The sequence below is a fragment of the Elephantulus edwardii genome, unplaced genomic scaffold (assembly GCF_000299155.1).
Source record: "Elephantulus edwardii isolate Elephantulus edwardi_28Jun2011 unplaced genomic scaffold, EleEdw1.0 scaffold00024, whole genome shotgun sequence".
NCBI lineage: Eukaryota > Metazoa > Chordata > Mammalia > Macroscelidea > Macroscelididae > Elephantulus > Elephantulus edwardii.
Window position 1 is genome coordinate 23,807 of NW_006399774.1, and position 9,661 is coordinate 33,467.

A 9,661-nucleotide genomic window follows, 5' to 3' on the forward strand; every position below is an offset into this window, starting at 1 on the left:
AGGCATTTGACTGTGTGGATCACAACAAACTGTGGCTGACTCTGAGAAGAATGGGAATCCCAGAACACTTGGTACAGCACTGGTCTGCCAATGCACTGTACTGCAGTAACTTGAGTTTGTTGTGATGCTGAACATTGAGCCACTGGTGTGTCAAATGCCATAATGGTTACCCATTGTGGAGTGTTTGGTGGAGCTTCCAGATAGATCGAGGCTTGGAAGCAGGAGTGGCATCCACTTCCTAAATCACACAACTCTGGAAACTCTATGAACATAGAGAAATGATGATCCTTATAGAACAGGGTTCAGGTCTTTCATTCATAGGATAGCTGTGGGTCATGATTGACTCGACAGCACTTAACAACAACATCATTATAAATGGACCAGAAGGCTGTCTTCAGAATAGAGCAACAAAACATTGTATGGTTCAAAATTGAGAAAAGTGTATGCCAAGGATGTGTCCTACCTCTATGATTTTTCAATCTAACTGCAGAACAGATCATCTGGGAGGCTGGGCTCTATGAGGAGGAATGTGGCATCAGGACTGGAGGAAGACTCATCATCAACAACCTGCATTATACAGATTACATAACCCTGCTTACTGAAACTGAGGAGGACCTGAAGTATTTGCTGTGGAAGATCAAGGACTGCAGCCTTCAATATGGATTCAAGCTCAACATCAAGAAAACAAAGATTCTCATCAATGGGTCAGTCAATTGGCAGCATTATGATAGATAGTGAAGAGATTGAGATTGTTAACAGCTTTAGTGTGCTTGGCTCCACAATCAACACTTTCGGTACCAGCAGCCAGGAAATCAAAAGATGAATTGCACTGGGAAAATCTGCTGTCAGGGACCTCTCCAGAGTAGTGAAGAGCAAAGATGTCAGTCTGGAGACTAAGGTATACCTAATCCAAGCCATAGTCTTTGCGATTACTTGCTATGTGTCAGAAAGCTGGACAATGAGTAGGGATAACAGAAGGAGAAATGATTCCTTTGAGCTATGGTGTTGGAGAAGGGTATTGAATATATTCATGGACTGCTAGGAGAACAAACAGGGTAGTCCTAGAGAGGATGAAACCAGGCTACTCCTTCGAGGCAAGGATTCTGAAGCTTTGTCTGGCATACTTTGGGCATGTTGCTAGGAGTGACCAGTCCTTGGAGAGTGACATCATGCTTGGGAGTATGAAGGGCCAGCACAAGAGAGGAAGACCCTGAATGTGATGGATTGACTCAGTGACTAGGGTAAGGGGGATAGGTGTGTTAGAGACAGTAAGGTTGACACAGGATAGAGCAGGGTTCAAAGCTGTTGTATATGGGGTTGCTATGAGTCACAAGCAACTCAATGACAAGTAACAACAAGAGCTGGAGATAGAAAATCAAAAGGGACAAACTTGCTCGACATTTCTTAAGCTGAAAGAATTGAAGAATTAATTCAAGCCTCAAGTTACAATACTTAAAGATGCTATGGACAGAATGTTGATCCAGGAAGCACCAAAAGAAGATGAAAGAACAGAGTCCTCGTATCAAAAAGAATTGGCTGACACAGAAAAATTTCATGAAACAGCATATAATCAAGAAGCAATAGTGATGAAAGAAAAAATTCAAGCTGCTTTGAAGGAATTGGCAAAATAAAACTCTAGAAACATACGGCATACCTAATGACATATTTCTTGTTTTTTTTCTAATGACATATTTCAACAAACAGATGCAGTCCTGGACATGCTCACCAGGTTGTGCCAAGAAATCTAGAGGAAAGGTATCTGGCCAACTGACAGGAAGAGATCTATATATATATATATTTCAATTCCCAAAAATGTTGATACAACAGAGTGTGGAGATTACCACTGAACAGTATCACTTGTGAACTTCCAGAAATACAAGTTTGTTTTTGAAGAGGCTCTGGCACTAAAGATATCATTGCCAATGTCACATGGATCTTGGCTGAAAGCAGAGTACCAGAAGGATGTCTATTGGTGTTTTATTGACTATGCACAGACATTTGACTGTGTAGATTATAACAAGTTGTGGCTAACCTTGAGAAAAATGAGAATCCCAGAACTCTTGATTTTGCTCATGCAAAACTTATATTTAGACCAGGAAGCAGTCATCAAAACAGAACAAGCAAACACTGCATGGTTCAAAATCAAGAAAGGAGTGTGTCAGGGATGCGTCCTTTCTCCATACCTTTTAAATCTATATGTGGAGCAGATCATTCAAGAGGCTGGACTCTAAGAAGGATGTGGCATCAGAATTAGAGGAATGCTCATCAACAACCTGCATTATGCAGATGACACAACCTTGCTTGCTGAAACTGAGAAGGACTTGAAATATTTGCTGCAGTAGGTCAAAGACTGTAGTCTTGAATATGAATTGCATCTCAATATCAAGCAGACAAAGATTCTCACCACTGGGCCAATTGGCAGCACCATGATAGATGGAGAAGAGATTGAGGTTGTTAACAATTTCATTTTACTTTGGTACCACAATCAACACACATGACACCAGGAGTCAGGAAATTAAAAGATGAGTGCTTTGGGAAAGTCTTCTGGCAGGGACCTCTCCAGAGTGCTAAAGATTAATGATGTCAGTCTGGAGACTAAGATGTGCCTGATTCAAGCCATGGTCTTCTCAACTACTTGTTATGCATCTGAGAACTGGACAATGACTAAGAATGATAGGAGAATTAATGCTTTTAAGTTGTAGTGCTGGAGAAGAGTATTGAACATACTATAGCCTCTCTAGAGAACCAAAGGTCTGTATGAAATCAGGTTGCTCAGTAGAGACATGGATCTGGAAGCTTCTCACATACTTTGGACATGTTACCAGGAGGGTCAAGTTCTTGGAGGAGGACATCATGCTTAGAAGTGTGGAGGGTCAGTGCAGGAGAGGAAAACCCTGGACCATTGTTAAATTATTACCTATGTAAGACCCAATTACCCTTTCTGCCTTGTAATAAAGGTGAATGCTCATAGTAATATACTAACACTTTCCCAGAGATTTAAATAGTTGGAGTCAAGAGCATTATAACAAATTAGTTGAAATTGCACCATAATTAGTTATACCTTCCTTATGTCTAAACTTGAGAGGAGTGGGGATCCCAGACATTTGAGTGTGTTTGTGAGAAACCTATGCCTAGACCAAGAGGTTATTGTGCAAACAGAGCAAGGGAGCACTGTTGTTGTTATGTGGCATCGAGTTGCTTGTGACTCAGAGTGACCTTATGGACAACAGCTCCGAACCCTGCTCTATCCTGTGTCAACCTTATTGTCTCTGACACACTTACCTCCACTACTGTAGTCCCTGAGTTAAACTATCTCGAGGGTCTTCCTCTCTTGTACTGCCTCCCCAATCCTTCCAAGCATGATGTCCATCTCCAAAGACAGGTCCCTCCTTGCAATGTGCCCATAATATGTCAGATGTATCCTCAGAATCCTTACTTCCAAGGAGCAGTCTGGTTTCACCCTCTCTAGAATGAACTTGTTTGTTCTCCTAGCAGTCTATAGTATACTCAATACTTTTCTCCAGCACCATAGCTCAAATGCACCAAATCTCATTCTTTCATCCCTAGTCACTGTCCAGCTCTCTGATGCATAGCAAGCCACATCAAAGACCATACTCTGGACAGAGTACTGAAGTACTCTGATAGCAGATTTTCCAAATGCAATTCATCTTTTGATTTCATGGCTGCTGGGAACACTACATAGTTTAAAGTCAAGAAACGTGTGCATCAGGATTGTAACCTCTCTATATATCTATTCAATTCCTGTGCTGAGAAAATTATTTAAGAAGCTTGACTTTCTGAAGAAGAATGTGACATCAGTATTGGAGGAAGACTCATCAATAAGCTATATTATGCAGATGAAACAACTTTGCTTGTTGAAAGTGAAGAGAACTTGAAGCACTTGCTGCAGAAGATCAAAGATTGTGACCTACAATATTGATTGTGTCTCAATGTCAAGAAAACAAAAATTCTCACCACTGGATCAATAGGCAACATCATGATAAATGGAAAAAAGATTGAAACTGTCAATGGCTTCATCATACTTGGATCCAAAATCAACACCCTTGGTCCCAGAAGTTAGGAGACCAGGAGACATATTGAATTGAGAAGGTTTGTAGTCAGGGACTTCTCCAAATTATTGAGGAGCAATGATGTCAATTTGAGGACTAAGGTATGTCTGATTCAGGTCATGGTCTTTTCAATCACTGAAAAGGATGACAAACATCATGGAAGGATGATAGAAGAATTGATGCCTTTTAGCCCTGGTGTTGGAGAAGAGTAGTGAAATATTCCATGGACTGCCAAAAGAATAAACAGAAATATCTAGGAGAAAGTGCAGCCAGAGTACTTGTTGGAGGTAATCATGATAAAGCTTGATCACATGTACTTTGAACATGTTGTTAGAAGAGGCTGTTCATGGGAAAGTGACATTATACTTAGAAAGGTGAAGGGTTAGCAAAGGAAAGAAGATCCTCAACTACATATTGACACAGTGAATGCAGCAATGGATGGAGAGTTTGTGAGGAAGGCACAGGATAGGGCAGGGTTCAGATCTGTTGTTCATAGGGTCACTGTGGATTGTACTTGGCTTGATGGCACCTAACAACAATTTGTATCAGAGGAGAATTTGCCTTTCTTCCTCAGAAAAGCTGATAGGTTGGAAGCAAGTCTTTGAGTTGGCTGTGCACTAGGTCACCAGAATAGAATAGCCTAAAACAAAACAAAATCCAACAACATCAAACTCATGACCAATGAGTTGCAACTGACTTATAGCTGATCTTCCAGTGGTATTCTGAGACTAAAAATCTCTTTTTTTTTTTTAGACTAAAAATTTTTTGAGATTTCCCATCTTTCTCTTTCAGAGCTTCTGGTAGACTCAAACTACTAGAACTACGTGGTCTTTGAGTTAGGAGCACAACTTTCTACTGAATATCCCGGCAGAGACTATGCCTTCAGAATAACCATGGGTTCTTCTTTTTTTTTTTTTTTTTTAAATTAGCTCAGAAGTTAGGGAGCTCTGGTGGTCTAGTAAGGAGTTGTGCTGTCAACCCAAAGGCAGGCTAGTGGGCAATTTCCTCCCATGCAACTTAAAGTTTCTGAAACCCTGTTGAAAGGTCAACTATGAGTCAGTTCCAACTTGCCAACAAGGAGTTGAGTTTCTGGGAACTTGGCAGGTTGGATTTGTGTTTTAAGCAAGTACCTCTTGCCTCCCTGGAATAAATAACTCAGGAAAAATGAAGACATGCAATGAAACACTCTAACACCCTTTTGTTGTTGTTGGGTACTGTCAAGTCACAATCAACTCATAGCTGACCCTCCAACAAGTTTTCCGAGGCAGTAAATCAGACAGCAGGAGATTGCTCTTTTTTTCTCCCTCAGAACAGCTGGTAAATTAGAACTGTGTGCTTTTGGGATTGGAGTGTGGTTTCTTATCACCAGGCCACCAGAGCTCCCTTTATAGCATCTTTATAGATACCAGATTTGTTTGATTGGTTACGTTAAGGAACAGAAACGTGGGGCTGTTACAAGAGCTAGTGATATTGGCTAGCTGACCATCAAGTGAGTTTCCTGAGGCTGTAAATTACAGAGAAGTCGGCCTAACTTTTTCCTGAGGAGCAGATGGTAGGTTCATATCCCCAGAGAGGTGACACCAGGGCATCTCTCTGTAGACTTTTTTATCAGTACTCCGTGAAGTCTATAGAATTAAGGGACAAAACTTTTCTAATTGCTCAGGTTTGTCTGTAAATATTTTTTATTTTTGTAGTTCAAACTAAATTCATGTTTCTAAACTCCAAACATTAGATAAAAATGACTTTGTTAAACATGTAAAAAGGTTTGTTATGTTATGAGGCTCTTTGGTTATATCAGAAAGCTGATGGTTAAGAGTTGTTGACAAAATAGGTATTATGTTGCCTCACGCTGCTAAGATAAATACTTAGAGCAATGTCTATAATAAGGAATTGAAGGAGAAAAGCAGGGAGTGATCTAAACTAGAGAGAGCATGGGGAGCAGAAGTAGAGCAAATTGTTCTGACCCTACATCAGTGATTGGTGTTTGCAGCCTAAACCTCTGGCTCCACAAGCATTATGTATCTATGTATGTGTTTTGGTAACCAGACTACCATGTTGCAAAGGTGGTAATCAGAAGGGAAAATCCTTACAAATCTTCTTTGGGAGAGGAAAGAAGAACCCCTTCACAGTCATATAAAATTAATTCGGTGGGGCAGTTTGCTGTATTTGGCAAGCTGAGGTATTTTAGTTAATGGTTGTTTAGTTGCGTGCTTTAATTTACTACTAAACAGAGCTAGCCAGCCTAATAGATACGTTCAGACAGTGAACCATGTTGTTGTTGTTGTTGTTAGGAGCTATTACACTGAATGTGACTCATAGTGACCCTGTGAACAACAGATATGAACCATTCCCTGTCCTGTGCCATCCTCACAATTTCTGACATACTCAGTCACTGTGTCAATCCATCAGGTTGAGGCTATTGCTCTCTTTTGCCAACCCTCTACCTTTCTGAGCATGGTGTCCCTGTCCAATAGACTTTCCTAGAAACTGAGGTTTGTTAGACATTCATAACAGACTATGAATGGGTCAGGATAGATGTTTTTCTCTTACAAAAGGGTTTATATATCCTTTGTTTGGGGAGTGGGATTTAAACAGCTGATTAGTGCATTTCTTCTAATGGACTTATGGTGACTTTGGCCATCTCATTTATCTTTTCTTGAGTCTGTTGTTTTGCCACATTCTTTGAGAGTCTGTTTTTATTGTCATATAGTGCATTCCTTGAGGGTCAGTTTCTATTGTTATATTGCCACAGTTTTTGTCAAAAGCAGTTGATTGATCTCCTTCTTTAGCCATTCCCTGTCATTGCCCCCTGAGAGAGATTTTACCCTGATTCATTAGGAGGGTGTCACATTTTCTTAGCTACATCCTGCTGGAAAAGGGCATTGTAGGTTCTAGGGTAAATATCTTCTCTCACTACACTAAAGGACCCCTTTGACAATAGGAACCATGTAGACTATTGTGGCAATTGATTTTGGAATTTAGATACACTGCTTTCAATTGTGCTTAAGGGTACAGATTCATATCCATGGAGGTGCATCATTTTAACATAAAACTGTTGCGGCCTAGAAGACAGAAATTTAACTAACAAGTTAAAAATACGTAGGCCAAAAATTAAAAGCAATAGTATTCCAGTTAGACATTCTAACAGTGGCAGAAACCAAGTTACAGAAGGAAGATAGTTTTTAAAATAAAAAGCTTATAATTAGGAATGCCTAGCACAGGAGCCCAAAGAAGGCCTCTTTTTTTGTACAAATTCTTAGTAGTCCATTCTAGGTTATTCCCCCGCCCCTTTAATTGATCATATAAGAGTTTGGCTAATTCTCTAAATCAAGGAATCTCAATCTTGCAATACCCAATCATCAAGATAGCCTGGTACTGGTACAATGACAGACACACAGACCAATGGAATAGAATAGAAAATCCAGAAATCAGCCCATCTACCTATGGTCAATTGATTTTTGACAAAGATAAGAAATCAGTTAAATGGGGAAATGACAACCTTTTAAACAAATGGTCCTGGCAAAATTGGAAAACTACCTGTAGAAAACTCAAGCAAGATCCACACCTCACTTCATACACAAAAAACAAGTCAAAATGGATCATGGACCTAGGACTAAAACCAAGGATTATACATTTTATTAAAGAAAAGCTTGGAAGAACTCTAGAAGTCCAAATCCACAACATAAACAGTCTTCCAAAATCCTGAAGAATGTACAACTAGGAGAGGATAAAATAGATGAATGGGACCGTTTAAGAATCAAATCCCTTTGCACATCTAAAAACTTCTCCAGCAGGGTAAAAAGGGAAGCCACAGATTGGGAAGAAAATTATTGGTAATGACATGTTAGATAAGGGACTTATATCTAGAATTTATAAAATACTCAAGCACCACAACAAGATAAAAGATAAATAACCCAATTGAAAAATGGGCACAGGATATGAACAGACACTTCACCAAAGAAGACATTCAGATGGCTAACAAATACATGAAAAAATGCTCAAAATCCCTAGCTCTTAGAGAGGTGCAAATAAAAACAACTATGAGATATCATATGAGATATCATCTCACTCCAGTAAAAATAGCAAAATTTAACAAAGCCGTAAACACCAAATGCTGGCAATGTTGTGGAGAAACTGGAACCCTCATTCACTGTTGGTGGCAGTGTAAAATGGTGCAACCACTATGGAAGGCTCTACGGCGCTTTTTCAAAAAATTACAAAAAGAAATACCATTTGACCCAGCAATTCCGCTACTAGGAATGTACCCTAAAGAAACCATAACTGCCACCCAAGCAGATATATGCACACCTATGTTTATTGCAGCTTTGTTCAAAATAGCAAAGAGCTGGAAACAACCTAAGTGCCCATGAACAAATGACTAGATAGAGAAGCTCTGGTATAGTCACACAAAGGAATACTATGCTGCATTGAAAAACAAGGAACTCAAAATGGGTGACCCTGGAGGACATTATGCTGAGTGAAATATCTCAGTCACAAAAGGACACTATTATATGCCAAAACTTCAGGGAGGCAAAGTTGAGACTTTTCTTTGGACACTCTAAAACTTTCTTTATTTAAATGTCTAATGTGCTCTGAATATCCTGAACTGAGGCCTTATAGTTTGGACTACATACTAGAAGGTCATCTTTAAGATCTAGCACCGTGAAATGGGTAGAATTGGCTGGTATCCTGCCTATTCTAGTACAAGGGTTAGGAACCACAGGATGTAGAGGCACAACTATGTCATTTATTGTTCTCAAATCCTGGTCCAACTTCTATTTACTACTGAGATTTTTTTTTTTATAGCAAGGATAGGAATGTTATAAGGAGAAGTCAATTCCGTGATTAGACCAGCTTCTTTTAATTGTCTAATTATAGGGGCCAGACCTCTCCAGCCTTCAGGAGGTATCCTATATTGTCTCTGTTTTGGATAATGGAATGTATAAATATTGACATACTAGGCATTGGAGAGATGAGATGGACTGGCATGGGGCATTTTGAGTCAGATGGTCATATGATATATTACTCCAGAGATGAGAAGATGAGAAAAAATGGGGTTGCTTTCATAGTTAAAAAAGTAATTTCTAGATCCATCTTAAAGTACAACATTGTGAGTGATAGGATTATATCCATACACTTACAAGGAAGTCCAGTAAATACCACTATCATTCAGATATATGCACCAACAACCAGAGCCAAAGAAGAAATAGATGATTTCTACCAAATCTTAGTCGGAGATAGATCAAACATGCAATCAAGATGCATTGATAATAATGGGTGACTGGAACACAAAAGTTGGGAACAGAGAAGAATCAATAGCTGGAAAATATGGGCTTGGTGACAGAAATGAAGCTGGAGATAGAATAATTGAATTTTGTACAATCAATGGCTTATTCATTGCAAATACATTTTATAAGAAACATAAACGCAGGTTATACACATGGATTTCACCTGATGGTATGCATAGAAATCCGATTGATTACATCTGTAGAAAAAAACCGCTGGAGAAGCTCAATATCAGCTGTGAAAACTAGGCCAGGAGCTGATTGTGGAACAGACCACCAACTACTCATATGCAAGTTCAAGCTGAA